Source organism: Phocoena phocoena, chromosome 11 (genome assembly GCF_963924675.1).
Source record: "Phocoena phocoena chromosome 11, mPhoPho1.1, whole genome shotgun sequence".
NCBI lineage: Eukaryota > Metazoa > Chordata > Mammalia > Artiodactyla > Phocoenidae > Phocoena > Phocoena phocoena.
Window position 1 is genome coordinate 31574736 of NC_089229.1, and position 13871 is coordinate 31588606.

General features: G+C 38.7%; 1 protein-coding gene across 2 annotated transcripts in view; it reads left to right on the plus strand.

The window, feature by feature from the left end:
- The window catches only part of KITLG (KIT ligand), an 88082-nt gene extending 83119 nt beyond the window's left edge, over nt 1–4963 (plus strand). Inside the window, exon 10 of one of the 2 annotated variants that reach the window (XM_065888252.1) lies at nt 604–4963. The gene's annotated coding sequence lies outside the window, so the exon portion shown is untranslated. The remainder of the gene's footprint in view (nt 1–603) is intronic. The other variant, XM_065888254.1, reaches the window with a different exon arrangement.
- The last annotated feature ends 8908 nt before the right edge of the window (nt 4964–13871 follow it).

The window sequence follows — 13871 nt, forward strand, 5'->3', positions numbered from 1 at the left end:
TTCAAAGTTATGGTGGCTTTATGCTGAGAGGCTAAGTGTAGTTCCGGGGAAGGAACTTGGCGGTGCCACTCTCACTGCTGGCGGTGCACACTGCCTCTGTAGGCTCACTGCAGAACAAACCCTGAATGCGACGGTCTCTTTTTACCTTTTTTCATAAAAGCAAAAATCCTCTTTGGATTTCTTTCGTTTGTCGAAAACAGGTACTAAAGTAGGTCTTTTGTAAAAGCAAAGTGGTATAAAGGGAACTTTGAAAAGCAGGGGACACCCGTATCTCTTTTGTACCAGGCACTGTTCTAGGTGTTGGAATACAGCAGTGAAAAAGATAAACAAAAGCTCTATGTTCCTCATGGGGCTTACATTCTAATGGGAAGAGACACTCAGTAAACAGTAAGATCATTTCAGATTATGTAAAATGTTACTAGAGAGATCAGCAAGTGACTGATCACTGCATCTAGGAAACATCTGTCAAGTTATTTTAGGCTGTGTAAGTGAAGCATGCATTGTAAATCTATTACTCATTCTGTAGTCATATGAATTCAGCTACTAAAAATGAAAAGAAGGTAGAAAGCAGATATGCTATAATCTCTCTTTTTTCTTCTCTAGGCGGGTAACAGTTCATGTTTGCTTCATAAATGAAGCAGCTTTAAACAAATTCCTATTCTGTCTGGAGTGACAGACCGCATCTTTATCTGTTCTTGCTACCCATGACTACGTGGATGATTCAGAAATTGGAACAAAGTGTTTTACTGTGAAACTGGCACTGAATTAATCATCTGTAAAGAAGAACTTGCACCGAGCAGGACTCTATTTTAAGGACCTGGGGGATTTGTGGTCTCAATTAGAACTTGCAGCTGATGGTGGGAGAGAAAGCACGTGTCCCAGACTGCACGTACCGTTTTGCATGCCTCCAGAAACGTCTAATTGTTGAAAAACCACATAGCTTTATTTTACAGTTACAACCTGCAGTTCATAGTTATCTTGGTCTCTGCAAGTAGATTTCAGCCTGGATAGTGGGGGTCATCATTTTTATCAAAGGGATCTAGAAAAAATTCAAAAAACAAAAACTCCATAGCATCAGCCACTGTTCATTTAGAAAGCAGTGGGAAAAGAGGGTGGGGGTAGGGGCAGGTCAGCCTTATAGCTGCTGATCAATGAATGATATGGGTCTGAGCTTGGTCTCTTTCTGACAGAGTGTGCTCAACCGTATCCCACTAGACAAATGGACATGGTTGTCTGACTTTAGTCATGCAGGGGAGCCAGTACTGAATTACACAACAGTGATGCCTTTGCAGAGGAGAGACTCCGAAAGAGTCATCACACGAAGAAGCTGTGGACACTGCCCAGCAGAACAGTCTGCCGAGGAGGGCATCTGGCACCCCTGGTGAAGTCAGCCTTTGCCCTTGACCACTATGGCGTGTACAAATTGTGCTTGCAAATTATATTACAAAATGTTTATATTCTAAAACTATCACAGAGTTATGTAAAGGGACTTAGGAGAAATCACTGAATGTATGGAGGCCGCATTTTCAATTTCTGCTGTGGGAGAGAGTAAATATAACTTATGATATTTAGTATCTATGGTTAGATAACCACACACATGCTAATATGGGTGTTGAAAACTAGGTGACTTGGCTTTTACAAGAATGCAGGGGATCAGGAAACTTTAGTTATTTATAGTATAATCACCATTATCTGTTTAAAGGATCCATTTATTTAAAATCAGGCACTCTGTATTCATTAAGGTTTATGAATTAAAAATAAAAAGAAAGCTTTATGTAGTTACGCATGTCAGTTTGCTATTAAAATATGCGACAGCGTTTTTGTCATATTGAGTGAACGTGGCAGGAATTCCCAAGATGGACATTGCATTTTTAAACCAGAACTTGTAAGACATTAAGTGAATTTCCCTTGCCAATGTTTTTTATTTCAAAGGAACATCTGACTAAGGTCAAAGAATGATTTCTTTTGGTTTATTTTGATGAAGACTCTTTTAATATATCACAAACGTACACATACAGGAATCCAAAGCTTTCCATTCTAACTTGATCCTTGTGATAACATCATTGCCATGTCTATCACCATCACATGACTGTTTTCAATGCAGTGATAGAGAAGGGCATGAAAAACTGCTATCTTTCCTTTGTTTTCAAAAGTCCAAGAATTTCTAGTAGAGCTGGATTTTACCTTATGTTCAAAGCTAATTCAAATACAACTCTAGTAAGTGGCCCTTGCGCTTTTTCATACCAAAGAGCTCAGATGATTTCTACGATCCCTCCTCTAAAGTGCTGTGGTTCCTCAAACACTAGTCATGTCTCTAAGATACAGCCCAGATGCTTTGGGAAGTTGCATTAATTTATTCAGTCCCTCAAATATCCCATGGTACAACCAATTATATATAATAAAACCAGAGATCAATTTAATGGCTGAAAGGACCTGTCTCGGTGTGTGATATTGATTGTTTTGAAGAAAATAGACATAGATTAACATGAGTATGTGTGTAGGTCATGTGTCGATTGAGAAGATTGATACTTCTCAATCTAATAGTTTGTTTCAGCAATGGTTTCAGTTTTTGTAAGTATGTAAAAATGCTGCTTAATGAGCTTTAGAGTACAATAGATGTACTTTTGTTCTCAAAGCTGGTAGCTGGGTTTTAACACACAAGGACATGGTCCTAATTGATGGGGTTAAATAAACAAATTCAGCAAGTTATGAAATCTGGCATGGTAGGCGAGGGGAGATGTATTCTGCCTAATCAAATGTATTGGTTCATTGAGAGTTGTGTGGATTACCAATTTTTAAAACACTAAAATTCAGTAAAATACACGAACAATAGAAAAATGTTGAACATTACTTTGGTTGGTAGTTGCTTGGGGATGAACTGTCATATCTACTTGGCGATTAAAAAATATATATACGTATATGTCTTTGCTTTATTTTATCCAATATGTGTTCTGAACATCCTTTATAAAGCATGGAAAACTTACAACTGACATCTTAAACTGTGAAATCACCTTTTAAATTGGTGCCATGTATCTGATAGTTCTCTTTTGTAATGTTTCAAAATTGTCTTTTAAAATGGTTTCAGAAGTCTGCAGATTCTAAATTATACTTTAGTGTAAAGTATAATTAAGCTTTGTACCTCTGTGGTAGAACCCAAATCTATAGAGAAACTGGCACTGATAAACGGTGCCTGCCCTGTGATATCAAAGCGTTGCTTGATTTTGTATTATAATCTGATGTGCTTACCACACAGCCACTTTCTGATGAGTCAGAAACAAGTTATTTTTTTTCAATACTTTAACAGAACAAGTACCCTATTCTCTTTGAAAAGGATTAACTATGTGAAAAATGACAATGTATGATAAAGTATGTTCAAAATGAAATATCTGCTTTGAGTAAGAATTAAAGTACTCTGGAGAAACTTCGTGGCATATTTTGGTATTCTAATTCAAATGAAGTTTTAAATTAATAGAAAACTCCACGCAGAATTCATGGATATTTCTTAATGTTTTTCTGAAGCTAGGTTCTGGTTTCAAAATGTAATTCCAGTATGGGGCTTTTAGCCATTCCCAACCTATTCTAATTTAACTAAGAAATATATTTTTCAAGAAGGCAGTTGGACATAGTGGGATGGATGTTAGGAAAAACTGTCAGGAGCTTCCACTCTGCCATTAACGGGTATTGGTAAATCACTGCCCTTCTTTGGCTCTCAATTTTTATTTATCTATACGGTGAAGTCAAGTCATACCATAGGTATGAGAGAAACCTATTGATATGTGACTGACAAAGATGATAAAATAGAGCTGAAACTATCGCATATAAAATATCCAACTCTGTTCTCTGTGAATAGCAATTTGAACATAAAAAGCTATGGCTGTTCTTGTTTGTAATGTAAATAGGGTCCATTCGTAAAAGTGAAAATCAGTCTCCTGTAGGGTGAGTCGGATAACCACTTACACAAGAGATGGCTTTTTCCGTTGCTTAAATAAACATTTTTGGATCACCTCTGAAGAATGAAAACCAAGAGTACATTTTACCCAGGAAAAGATGAGATGTGTGTAACATTTGGAAGTGTACCAAATCAAGCATTTAAATGCTCTCATTTTCTTAAAAGCTAAGAGCAGAAACTGTAAGATGCTCATAAAGTTTTTAAGTGCAAAAAGATACTTTCGAATCCATTTGGAGATGGGTAAACCATAAATTATATTTCAGGATTGGAAAGTGGGATAAGAATTTTAGAGAAAGCCAGCTTGTTTTTGAAACAGTATTATTCTGAAATTGGCATTACAATATAAACATTCAGATTGAAATTCCAACCAGTTCATTTGTGGTGTTTGATCACACAGTTTATGGTGTTGCTGGAAATGCCTTTGTAAAGATAAAATAATGGTACTTTCATTTCCTAACAAAATACTGTTTTAGAAATAATCCATATTAAAATGGATATTCTTGATCCTAAAATGTTTCCTAAGCATCGTACATGTATTTATAACCGCCGTCTCCAATTACATCTTATGTTGTTTTTTAAATAAAATTGTTTAAACTAAAAAACATAGTATTTTCAGTGAGCCATGACTCACTAAATAAAAATTTCCAATCAAAATACCCTATTCTCCTATATTCTAAGGATTAATGTGTGATTATAGTGTCCACTTGCCACTATTTTTTAAATCAATGGACTTAAAGTATTCAGACATTTAGATGGATGCACAGATATATTGCTAGTTCAGTCATAGATTGGAGTTTGCATATTGTAATGTAAATGTATGTCAACATTATTCTATAGTTTTATTATGACTGAAGTTAAATAAAAAAGGTTGTAAAATGTGATGTGTATGTACTGTATGTGTACTTTTTAAAATAGGTTTATGTCCTGACCCTTTTTTATACAGGTTTGAATTTGAAATTACATTATATATACACATACTTTATTGTTCTAAATAAAGAATTTTATGCACTCAAATTTGCCCTGTCATTATCTTAAAGTTATCACACATGTTCATAACATGGTTGAGCATTTAAGGTAAACTCAAAGTTTTCTATGGAAAACATCATTAATCTAGATTTTATTGTAATATGCACAAAAGGAGATAAATCATTTTATTCCAATAAATGTGTATTGGTTAAGTAATCAAGGAAGATAGGTAAAGTAATCAAAGAAGGTAAAATTGAATTAATACACTGTTGGATCTCAAGGGGTTTCTAACTTAGTTGGGGAGAAGACAGGAAAACCACTGTCAACTGCATAAAGCCACAGTGAAGTAATTACCTAAGTGCAAAACTGCGGTCTAGTTAATGTACTTGGGGCACACAGGAAGAAGAAATGGATAGACTAGGGATGATCATGGGGGAGTTGGTGTTTGGGCTAAGATTTACAAGGATGAGAAATTTTGATAAAGAAGGATAATTATGCCCAGCCTGAGCAGTGTTTTCCAAAGCAAGAAGTTTTAAAATTTCTCAGTTTATCCCATCAAGTCCAATCCTGAGCATACAGTGCGTAAAGGGATACACAGTGAGATGGGACCAGAGCCTTGAATGCCACAGGAGGGCAGATTCTTCTTAGGGGCCATGCGAAGCCATTGCGTGTTTCTGAGAAGAGGGATGGAATGGCAAGATCATACACCATTATGGCTTATGTGGTTTAGGCAATACGTAATCATCCTGCCTAACCCCTGGTTGGTATTGGACTCCTGAGACCACATCCTCTAGATTTATGACATCACACTTATTCACCCACCATTTCTTTTCAGTTTCTTTGCTGATTTTTCCTCCTCTGCTCACGGTTTATATTACAAACTTCCATCAATATAAGCCTAGACGATAATAGCCTTGTAACTGATCGCACTCCTCCACTATTTAGCCCTTTTTCAATCAGTTCCTCATGTTAGAGTGAATAATATGGAGACAAGTGATAATACTTTTCTCTGATTAAAACACTGAAATGGCTTCTCATTATTTTTCAGGACCAAACCCAAACTCAGCATGGTTTATAAGGCCCTCCTCGACACATCTCATAATTTTTTGGGGGGGGGGGGTGGGCAGGGGGTTGCTAATTGTTTGTTTTCCCCTTTAAGTTATAAACACATGAGGACTAGGACCGTGAAGACTTATATCATTGCATTCCCCAAATTTAATGCAATAATAAAGCGTGGAATTGAAACAAAATTGGATCTGAATAGATATTACCTATTGCAATGTTCAATAAGTTAAAAGTTATTTTCTAAAACTTTTTATCATGGACAATTTGAAATATATGCAAAAGTAGGGTAGTGTAATGAACTTCCATGTAACCATAACCTAGCTTCAATCTTACTTAAGTGCTGAATGATCTTATTTTATCTAAGTCACCTATTACACCCCTTACCCACCACCCCTTTCATATTATTTTTAGGCTAATACCTACAAATATTTGATCTGTAAATATTTATATGTGTATCTCTAAATTATAAATTTTAGAACATAATACCGTTGTCACACCTAAGAAAAATTAAAAATTATTCCTTAATATCAAAGACCCAATAAGTTCATATTTTATCTCACATCATCATGCATTGCAATATTGTACTATAGCAGAGTATAAAATAAAGGTAAAATTCTCCCTCCAACATTAAAGTTCTTTCCTCCACAGGAAAACAGGTATTTCTTGTTAACCCTCAGAAAAACTATGTGTACATACATATTTATGTAATACTATTCTCTAACCTTACTTTTCCCATTTATTAGAAGAATGTGTAACGCTCTGCATCAGCCCAGATAAACCTTTATCCACTACCATAGCCAGGAAATTATAGATGGACATTGAAATTGCACTATAATGTGTGCCTTTTGGAATTCCAGTCCATACTTAGCAAGATCCAATGTACTTTTAGAACTTTTCCTTCAAAATGAAAATGAGGCTCTCTTTTGAGGATATATCTGCCTCTTCAGCCCTCTCATTTGGTGGCTGTGTTTCCTCCATAACTGTCACTGGGTCTGGCAGTGGGTTCTCTGGTCCTCATTGCTGCTTCTGGGTCATGACTCCTTAATCCCTCCCAGATTTGAATCTCATGTTATCAGATTACATACCCACTGCTATTCACTGTTGCTTTCATGTACTAACTCTCAGGTTCTTCTCTCCTTCATTTCTTGATGGTATGAGCACCTACTTCACTGTCACTCATCTGTACTCCTGTCTTATTTCTTGGGATTTTGATACACATATAAATGATCCTTTCGGCTGCGGCTGCTGCTTCTTCCTTATCCCCCTCCTCCTCCTTTTCCTCCTTTGGAGACTTTTATGAATCCAGCTTTTCTATATTCTAATGAGTAAGGTTTATTTTAAGAACATCATTAGAGATCCTAGAGGGGAAGATGGCGGAAGAGTAAGACGTGGAGATCACCTTCCTCCCCACAGATAAACCAGAAATACATCTACACGTGGAACAACTCCTACAGAACACCTACTGAACACTGGCAGAAGACCTCAGACCTCCCAAAAGGCAAGAAACTCCCCCACGTACCTGGGTAGGGCAAAAGAAAAAAGAATAAACAGAGACAAAAGGATAGGGACGGGACCTGCACCAGTGGGAGGGAGCTCTGAAGGAGAAAAGGTTTCCACACACTAGGAAGGCCCTTCACTGGCAGAGACGGGGGTGGCGGAGGGGGAAAGCTTCGGAGCCACAGAGGAGAGGGCAGCAACAGGGGTGCGGAGGGCAAAGCGGAGAGATTCCCGCACAGAGGATCGGTGCCGACCAGCACTCACCAGCCCGAGAGGCTTGTCTGCTCACCCTATGGGGCGGATGGGGCTGGGAGATGAGGCTCCGGCTTCCGGAGCACAGGGAGAGGACTGGGGTTGGCAGCGTGAACACAGCCTGCAGGGGGTTAGTGCACCACGGCTAGCCGGGAGTCTGGGGAAAAGTCTGGACCTGCTGAAGAGGCAAGAGACTTTTTCTTCCCTCTTTGTTTCCTGGTGCGCGAGGAGAGGGGATTAAGAGCACTGCTTAAAGGAGCTTCAGAGACGGGCGTGAGCCGCGGCTAAAAGCGCGGACCCCAGAGACCCCAGAGACGGGTATGAGATGCTAAGGCTGCTGCTGCTGCCGCCAAGAAGCCTGTGTGCAAGCACAGGTCACTATCCACACCCCCATTCCTGTGCGGCCGCAACTGCCAGGGTCCCGGGATCCACGGACAACGTCCCCGGGAGAACGCACGGCGTGCCTCAGGCTAATGCAACGTCACGCCGGCGTCTGACGCCGCAGGCTCGCCCCGCACTCCATACCCCTCCCTCCTCCCGGCCTGAGTGCGCCAGAGCCCCCGATGCAGCTGCTCCTTTAACCCCGTCCTGTCTGAGCAAACAACAGATGCCCTCAGGCGACCTACACGCAGAGGCAGGGCCAAATCCAAAGCTGAGCCCCAGGAGCTGTGAGAGCAAAGAAGAGAAAGGGAAATCCCTCCCAGTTGCCTCAGAAGCAGCGGATTAAAGCTCCACAATCAACTTGATGTACGCTGCACCTGTGGAATATATGAATATACAACGAATCATCCCAAATTGAGGAGGTGGGCTGTGAGAACAAGATTTATGATTTCTTCCCCTTTTCCTCTTTTTGTGAGAGTGTATGTGTATGCTTCTGTGTGAGATTTTGTCAGTATAGCTTTGCTTTCACCATTTGTCCTAGGGTTCTATCCATCTGTTTTTCTTTTTTTTTTTTTTTCCGGTACGCGGGCCTCTCACTGTTGTGGCCCCTCCCGTTGCGGAACACAGGCTCCGGACACGCAGGCTCAGCGGCCATGGCTCACGGGCCCAGCCGCTCCGTGGCATGTGGGATCTTCCCGCACTGGGGCACGAACCCGTGTCCCCTGCATTGGCAGGCGGACTCTCAACCACTGCGCCACCAGGGATGCCCCCATCCGTTTTTTTGTTTTGTTTTTTTTAAAAAAATTTTTTTTTCTTAATTATGTTTTTATTTTAATAACTTTATTTTATTTTATCTTACTTTATTTTATCTTGTTCCTTTCCTTCCTTCCCTCCTTTCTTCCTCCCTCCCTCCCTCCCTCCTTTCTTTCTCTCTCTCTTTCTATCCTTTCTTTTCTTTTCTTTCTTTCTTTCTAGTTTTTCTCCCTTTTATTCTGAGCCATGTGGATGAAAGGCTCTTGGTGCTGCACCCAGGAGTCAGTGCTGTGCCTCTGAGTTTGGAGAGCCAACTTCAGGACACTGGTCCACAAGAGACCTCCCAGCTCCACGTAATATCAAATGGCAAAAATCTCCCAGAGATCTCCATCTCAACACCAGCACCCAGCTTCACTCAACGACCAGCAAGCTACAGTGCTGGACACCCTATGCCAAACAACTAGAAAGACAGGAACACAATCCCACCCATTAGCAGAGAGGCTGCCTAAAATAATAATAAGTCCACAGATACCCCTAAACACACCACCAGACGTGGACCTGCCCACCAGAAAGGCAAGATCCAGCCTCAGCCACCAGAACATGGGCACTAGTCCCCTCCACCAGGAAGCCTACACAACCCACTGAACCAACTTTAGCCACTGGGGACAGACACCAAAAACACGGGAACTATGAACCTGCAGCCTGCAAAAAGGAGACCCCAAACACAGTAAGATAAGCAAAATGAGAAGACAGAAAAACACACAGCAGATGAAGGAGCAAGATAAAAACCCACCAGACCTAACAAATGAAGAAGAAATAGGCAGTCTACCTGAAAAAGAATTCCGAATAATGATAGTAAAGATGATCCAAAATCTTGGAAATAGAATAGACAAAATGCAAGAAACATTTAACAAGGACCTAGAAGAAATGAAGATGAAACAAGCAATGATGAACAACACAATAAATCAAATTAAAAATACTCTAGATGGGATCAATAGCAGAATAACTGAGGCAGAAGAATGGATAAGTGACCTGGAAGATAAAATAGTGGAAATAACTACTGGAGAGCAGAATAAAGAAAAAAGAATGAAAAGAATTGAGGACAGTCTCAGAGACCTCTGGGACAACATTAAATGCACCAGCATTCGAATTATAGGGGTTCCAGAAGAAGAAGAGAAAAAGAAAGGGAATGAGAAAATATTTGAAGAGATTAAAGTTGAAAACTTCCCTAATATGGGAAAGGAAATAATCAAGTTCAGGAAGCACAGAAAGTCGCATACAGGATAAATCAAAGGAGAAATACGCCGAGACACATATTAATCAAACGGTCAAAAATTAAATACAAAGAAAACATATTAAAAGCAGCAAGGGAAAAACAACAAATAACACACAAGGGAATCCCCATAAGGTTAACAGCTGATCTTTCAGCAGAAACTCTGCAAGCCAGAAGGGAGTGGCAGGACATATTGAAAGTGATGAAGGAGAAAAACCTGCAACCAAGATTCCTCTACCAGCAAGGATCTCATTCAGATTTGATGGAGAAATTAAAACCTTTACAGACAAGCAAAAGCTGAGAGGGTTCAGCACCACCAAACCAGCTTTACAACAAATGCTAAAGGAACTTCTCTAGGCAAGAAACAGAAGAGAAGGAAAAAACCTACAATAACGAACCCAAAACAATTAAGAAAATGGGAATAAGAACATACATATTGATAATTACCTTAAATGTAAATGGACTAAGTGCTCCCACCAAAAGACACAGATTGGCTGAATGAATACAAAAACAAGACCCATATATATGCTGTCTACAAGAGACCCACTTCAGACCTAGAGACACATACAGACAGAAAGTGAGGGGATTGAAAAAGATATTCCATACAAATGGAAACCAAAAGAAAGCTGGAGTAGCAATTCTCATATCAGACAAAATAGACTTTAAAATAAAGACTATTAGAAGAGACAAAGAAGGACACTACATAATGATCAAGGGATCGATCCAAGAAGAGGATATAACAATTGTAAATATTTATGCACCCAACATAGGAGCACCTCAATACATAAGGCAAATACTAACAGCCATAAAAGGGGAAATCGACAGTAACACATTCATAGCAGAGGACTTTAACACCCCACTTTCACCAATGGACAGATCATCCAAAATGAAAAGAAATAAGGAAACACAAGCTTTAAATGATACATTAAACAAGATGGACTTAATGGCTATTTATAGGACATTCCATCCAAAAACGACAGAATACACATTTTTCTCAAGTGCTCATGGAACATTCTCCAGGATAGATCATATCTTGGGTCACAAATCAAGCCTTGGTAAATTTAAGAAAATTGAAATTGTATCAAGTATCTTTTCCGACAACAACACTATGAGACTAGATATTAATTACAGGAAAAGATCGGTAAAAAATACAAACACATGTAGGCTAAACAATACACTACTTAATAACAAAGTGTTCACTGAAGAAATCAAAGAGGAAATAAAAAAACACCTAGAAACAAATAACAATGGACACACGATGACCCAAAACCTATGGGATGCAGCAAAAGCAGTTCTAAGAGGGAAGTTTATAGCAATACAATCCTACCTTAAGAAACAGGAAACATCTCAAATAAACAACCTAACCTTGCACCTAAAGCAATTAGAGAAAGAACAAAAACACCCCAAAGTTAGCAGAAGGAAAGAAATCATGAAAATCAGATCAGAAATAAATGAAAAAGAAATGAAGGAAATGATAGCAAAGATCAATAAAAGTAAAAGCTGCTTCTTTGAGAAGATAAACAAAATAGATAAACCATTAGCCAGACTCATCAAGAAAAAAAGGGAGAAGACTCAAATCAATAGAATTAGAAATGAAAAATTTTGGTATCATGAGCGATTATTACAAGCAACTCTATGCCAATAAAATGGACAACCTGGAAGAAATGGGCAAATTCTTAGAAATGCACAACCTGCCAAGACTGAACCAGGAGGAAATAGGAAATATGAACAGACCAATCACAAGCACCAAAATGGAAACTGTGATTAAAAATCTTCCAACAAACAAAAGCCCAGGACCAGATGGCTTCACAGGTGAATTCTATCAAACATTTAGAAAGGAGCTAACACCTATCCTTCTCAAACTCTTCTAAAATATAGCAGAGGGAGGAACACTCCCAAACTCATTCTACGAGGCCACCATCACCTTGATATCAAAACCAGATAAGGATGTCACAAAGAAAGAAAACTACAGGCCAGTATCACTGATGAACATAGATGCAAAAATCCTCAAAAAAATAGTAGCAAACAGAATCCAACAGCACATTAAAAGGATCACACACCATGATCAAGTGGGGTTTATTCCAGGAATGCAAGGATCCTTCAATATATGCAAATCAATCAACGTGATACACCATATTAACAAATTGAAGGAGAAAAAACATATGATCATCTCAATAGATGCAGAGAAAGCTTTTGACAAAATTCAACACCCATCTATGATAAAAACCCTGCAGAAAGTAGGCATACAGGGAACTTTCCTCAACATAATAAAGGCCATATATGACAAACCCACAGCCAACATTGTTCTCAATGGTGAAAAACTGAAAGCATTTCCACTAAGATCGGGAACAAAACAAGGTTTCCCACTCTCACCACTCTTATTCAACATAGTTTTGGAAGTTTTAGCCACAGCAATCAGAGAAGAAAAGGAAATAAAAGGAATCCAAATCGGAAAAGAAGAAGTAAAGCTGTCACTGTTTGCAGATGACATGATACTCTACATAGAGAATCCTAAAGATGCTACCAGAAAACTACTACAGCTAATCAATGAATTTGGTAAAGTAGCAGGATACAAAATTAATGCACAGAAATCTCTGGCATTCCTATACACTAATGATGAAAAATCTGAAAGTGAAATCAAGGAAACACTCCCATTTACCACTGCAACTAAAAGAATAAAAAATCTAGGCATAAACCTACCTAAGGAGACAAAAGACCTGTATGCAGAAAATTATAAGACACTGATGAAAGAAATTAAAGATGATACAAATAGATGGAGAGATATACCATGTTCTTGGATGGGAAGAATCAACATTGTGAAAATGACTCTACTACCCAAAGCAATCTACAAATTCAATGCAATCCCTATCAAACTACCACTGGCAGTTTTCACAGAACCAGAACAAAAAAATTCACAATTTGTATGGAAACAAAAAAGACCCCGAATAGCCAAAGCAATCTTGAGAATGAAAAACGGAGCTGGAGGAATCAGGCTCCCTGACTTCTGCATATACTACAAAGCTACAGTAATCAAGACAGTATGGTACTGGCACAAAAACAGAAAGATAGATCAATGGAACAGGATAGAAAGCCCAGAGATAAACCCACACACATATGGTCACCTTATCTTTGATAAAGGAGGCAGGAATGTACAGTGGAGAAAGGACAGCCTCTTCAATAAGTGATGCTGGGAAAAACTGGACAGGTACATGTAAAAGTATGAGATTAGATCACTCCCTAATACCATACACAAAAATAAGCTCAAAACGGATTAAAGATCTAAATGTAAGGCCAGAAACTATCAAACTCTTAGAGGAAAACATAGGCAGAACACACTATGACATAAATCACAGCAAGATCCTTTTTGACCCACCTCCTAGAGAAATGGAAATAAAAACAAAAATAAACAAATGGGACCTAATGAAACTTCAAAGCTTTTGCACAGCAAAGGAAACCATAAACAAGGCCAAAAGACAACCCTCAGAATGGGAGAAAATACTTGCAGATGAAGCAACTGACAAAGGATTAATCTCCAAAATTTATAAGCAGCTCATGCAGCTCAATAACAAAAAAACAAACAATCCAATCCAAAAATGGGCAGAAGACCTAAATAGACATTTTCCCAAAGAAGATGTACAGACTGCCAACAAACACATGAAAGAATGCTCAACATCATTAATCATTAGAGAAATGCAAATCAAAACTACAATGAGATGTCATCTCACACCGGTCAGA